Source organism: Tasmannia lanceolata, unplaced genomic scaffold (assembly GCF_043159265.1).
Source record: "Tasmannia lanceolata isolate RefF3 unplaced genomic scaffold, GAP_Taslan_0.1 ptg000036l, whole genome shotgun sequence".
NCBI classification, from domain to species: domain Eukaryota; kingdom Viridiplantae; phylum Streptophyta; class Magnoliopsida; order Canellales; family Winteraceae; genus Tasmannia; species Tasmannia lanceolata.
Window position 1 is genome coordinate 7,240,001 of NW_027518713.1, and position 5,000 is coordinate 7,245,000.

Consider the following 5,000-nt stretch of genomic DNA (forward strand, 5'->3'; position numbering starts at 1 on the left):
CCGGAATGCTTGGCCTTGGCTTGTCCTAGCAGGGCATTGCTGGGTTGGGCTCCCTTGGCCTTTTGGGCGCCTTGGACGATGTCTTGCGAAGACCATGGGCACAAGGCCATGGCATATGGTGAGGAAAGGACCACGGTTGCCAAGGTTAGGCACCGGAATGCTTGGCCTTGGCTTGCCCTAGCAGGGCATTGCTGGGTTGGGCTCCCTTGGCCTTTTGGGCGCCTTGGACGATGTCTTGCGAAGACCATGGGCACAAGGCCATGGCATATGGTGAGGAAAGGACCACGGTTGCCAAGGTTAGGCACCGGAATGCTTGGCCTTGGCTTGCCAAAGCAGGGCATTGCTGGGTTGGGCTCCCTTGGCCTTTTGGGCGCCTCTGACGATGTCTTGCGAAGACCATGGGCACAAGGCCATGGCATATGGTGAGGAAAGGACCACGGTTGCCAAGGTTAGGCACCGGAATGCTTGGCCTTGGCTTGCCAAAGCAGGGCATTGCTGGGTTGGGCTCCCTTGGCCTTCCGGGCGCCTTGGACGCTGTCTTGGGAAGACCATGGGCACAAGGCCATGGCATATGGTGAGGAATGGACCACGGTTGCCAAGGCTAGGCATATAGAGAGGAATCGCATTTTTGCCCGGATAGGCACCGGAATGCTTGGCCTTGGCTTGCCATAGCAGGGCATCGCTGGGTTGGGCTCCCTTGGCCTTCCGGGCGCCTTGGACGCTGTCTTGGGAAGACCATGGGCACAAGGCCATGGCATATAGTGAGGAATGGACCACGGTTGCCAAGGCTAGGCATATAGAGAGGAATGGACCACGGTTGCCAAGGTTGCGCAAGTTTTGGGCATTTTTTGCCCGGATATGCCCAAGTATGCCCCGATAGGCCCGTTACGCCCCGGTATGAACGCGTATGCCCGGATAGACTCGGTATGCCTTGGGATACATGCGTATGCCCCGATAGGCTTGGTACGCCCCGATATGCGCACGTGTGCCCCAGTAGGGCTCGGTATGCCCCGGTATGTACGCGTGTGCCCCGATAGGCCCGGTATGCCCCGATATGCACACGTGTGCCCCAATAGGGGTCGGTATGCCCCGGTAGGTACGCGTGTGCCCCGTAATGCACGTTTCACTGATCTCCCCGCATGTCCCGCCCCTATATGTAATACTTACTTACTTACTTACTTTCTTTCTTGCTTGCTTGCAATGGTTGGGAGTGCCCGGCATGCCCCGCTGCAGAGACCAAGGGCGCAATGACTTGGCACCGCGGATGCCGAGACTCCGGCACTTCCCGTGGCACTGATGGTTGGTTCCAAAGACAAAAGGCCGTGCAAGGCCACCGCACCGCGGATGATTTTGCTCGTGCTGGCGCCTTTGTGTGGCCAAAGAACATGCGCGAATGCTCCTGTCGGAAGGGTTGGTGTCCTGGCCCCGTCGGGTGTCACGAATGCTCGGTTGCGAAGACCATGGGACCAAAGCCATGGCACGTCGGATGATGGCTCCAGCTGGCGCCCCGGCACTTTCTGTGGCATTGATGCTCGGTTTCAAAGACAAACGTGCGCAGGGCCAGGGGACCGCGGATGACTGCTCGTGCTGGCCTCGTTGGGCGGCATTGATGGTCGGTTGCAAAGAAAATGCGCGATTGCTCGTGTCGGGGACTGGCAAGCCAAGGCCAAGCGAGCCATGGCAACGCGGATGATGGCTCCAGCTGGCGCCCCGGCACTTTCTGTGGCATTGATGCTCGGTTTCAAAGACAAACGTGCGCAGGGCCAGGGGACCGCGGATGACTGCTCGTGCTGGCCCCGTTGGGCGGCAATGATGGTCGGTTGCAAAGAAAATGCGCGATTGCTCGTGTCGGGGCCTGGCAAGCCAAGGCCAAGCGAGCCATGGCAACGCGGATGATGGCTCCAGCTGGCGCCCCGGCACTTTCTGTGGCATTGATGCTCGGTTTCAAAGACAAACGTGCGCAGGGCCAGGGGACCGCGGATGACTGCTCGTGCTGGCCCCGTTGGGCGGCATTGATGGTGTGTTGCAGAGAGCATGTGCGATTGCAAGTGTCGGCCGGGTTTGGGTTCCCTTGGGCTTTCGGGCGCCTTGGACGCAGTCTTGCGAAGACCATGGGCACAAGGCCCCGTCCTGGCCCCTTGTTCGATTCGCTCTCGTCTTGCGCTTGCTTCCAAGGTCCTCCATGACCTTCCCCATGGCCTTGCTAGATCCCCCCCATGACGCATGACCTCTGTCCGTTGATTGGTTTTGAGTGCACACCATGCCCGGCTTGGCACCGTGTTGTCGCGTGAGTGGCATTTGGATCGTGCATGGTGGTGGGCTACCTGCCAATGCGCACAAGCCTTGCACACTAGCCTTGCGCACGAGCCTTGCACAAAAGCCTTGGACACAAGCCTTGCGCACAAGCCATGCATACAAGCCTTGCTCACAAGCCTTGGGCACTGGCCCATCGCACTAGCCTTGCACACAAGCCTTGCGAACTAGCCTTGGGCACGAGCCTTGCGCACTAGCCTTGGGCACTAGCCTTGCACACAACCCTTGGGCACTAGCCTTGCGCACCAGCCTTGCCCACAAGCCTTGCACAGCAGCCTTGCACACTAGCCTTGCATACAAGCCTTGCACACTAGCCTTGCACCCAGGCCTTGCTCACTAGCCTTGGGCACTTGCCTTGCGCACTAGCCTTGGGCACTAGCCTTGCACACAGACCTTGGGCACGCAGGCCTTGCACGCTAGGCATGCTTGGGCAAGCAGCTCCCGCAACAAGTCGGCGGGTGTAGGCATGGTTGGGCGCAGATCCCGCATCGTCTCGTCGCGTCTGGGCGCAAACCCGTCGCGTCTCGTTGCGTCTTCAGAAGTCGTCGCTAACAGCACCTTTGGTTGCCACTGGTGGTTAGGCGGGTTGGTTGCGCAAACCCTATAGGAGGGTGGCATGCTGCGGGGCGCTGGAATGCGCAGGTTTAGGGCGTTTTTGCCCGGATAGGCACTGGAATGTGCTGGTTTTGGGCGTTTTTGCCTGGACAGGCTAAGGAATGGGCATGCTTTGGGCGTTTTTGCCCGGATAGGCACTGGAATGGGCTGGTTTTGGGCGTTTTTGCCTGGATAGGCTAAGGAATGGGGCATGCTTTGGGCGTTTTTGCCCGGGCAGGCACTGGAATGCCTGGCCTTGGCTGGGCATTGCTGGGTTGGGCTCCCTTGGCCTTTCAGGCGCCTTGGATGCTGTCTTGTGAAGACCATGGGCACAAGGCCATGGCATATAGTGAGGAATGGACCACGGTTGCCAAGGTTGCGCAAGTTTTGGGCATTTTTTGCCCGGATATGCCCAAGTATGCCCCGATAGGCCCGTTACGCCCCGGTATGAACGCGTATGCCCGGATAGACTCGGTATGCCTTGGGATACATGCGAATGCCCCGATAGGCTTGGTACGCCCCGATATGCGCACGTGTGCCCCAGTAGGGCTCGGTATGCCCCGGTATGTACGCGTGTGCCCTGATAGGCCCGGTATGCCCCGATATGCACACGTGTGCCCCAATAGGGGTCGGTATGCCGCGGTAGGTACGCGTGTGCCCCGTAGTGCACGTTTCGCAGAACTCCCCGCATGTCCCGCCCCTATATGTAATACTTACTTACTTACTTACTTTCTTTCTTGCTTGCTTGCTTGCTTGCAATGGTTGGGAGTGCCCGGCATGCCCCGCTGCAGAGACCAAGGGCGCAATGACTTGGCACCGCGGATGCCGGGACTCCGGCACTTCCCGTGGCACTGATGGTTGGTTCCAAAGACAAAAGGCCGTGCAAGGCCACCGCACCGCTGATGATTTTGCTCGTGCTGGCGCCGTTGTGTGGCCAAAGAACATGCGCGAATGCTCGTGTCGGAAGGGTTGGTGTCCTGGCCCCGTCGGGTGTCACGAATGCTCGGTTGCGAAGACCATGGGACCAAAGCCATGGCACGTCGGATGATGGCTCCAGCTGGCGCCCGGGCACTTTCTGTGGCATTGATGCTCGGTTTCAAAGACAAACGTGCGCAGGGCCAGGGGACCGCGGATGACTGCTCGTGCTGGCCTCGTTGGGCGGCATTGATGGTCGGTTGCAAAGAAAATGCGCGATTGCTCGTGTCGGGGACTGGCAAGCCAAGGCCAAGCGAGCCATGGCAACGCGGATGATGGCTCCAGCTGGCGCCCCGGCACTTTCTGTGGCATTGATGCTCGGTTTCAAAGACAAACGTGCGCAGGGCCAGGGGACCGCGGATGACTGCTCGTGCTGGCCCCGTTGGGCGGCATTGATGGTGTGTTGCAGAGAGCATGTGCGATTGCAAGTGTCGGCCGGGTTTGGGTTCCATTGGGCTTTCGGGCGCCTTGGACGCAGTCTTGCGAAGACCATGGGCACAAGGCCCCGTCCTGGCCCCTTGTTCGATTCGCTCTCGTCTTGCGCTTGCTTCCAAGGTCCTCCATGACCTTCCCCATGGCCTTGCTAGATCCCCCCCATGACGCATGACCTCTGTCCGTTGATTGGTTTTGAGTGCACACCATGCCCGGCTTGGCACCGTGTTGTCGCTTGAGTGGCATTTGGATCGTGCATGGTGGTGGGCTACCTGCCAATGCGCACAAGCCTTGCACACTAGCCTTGCGCACGAGCCTTGCACAAAAGCCTTGGACACAAGCCTTGCGCACAAGCCATGCACACAAGCCTTGCACACAAGCCATGCATACAAGCCTTGCTCACAAGCCTTGGAAACTGGCCCATCGCACTAGCCTTGCACACAAGCCTTGCGCACTAGCCTTGGGCACGAGCCTTGCGCACTACCCTTGGGCACTAGCCTTGCACACAACCCTTGGGCACTAGCCTTGCGCACCAGCCTTGCCCACAAGCCTTGCACACCAGCCTTGCACACTAGCCTTGCGTACAAGCCTTGCACACTAGCCTTGCACACAGGCCTTGCTCACTAGCCTTGGGCACTAGCCTTGCGCACTAGCCTTGGGCACTAGCCTTGCACACAGACCTTGGG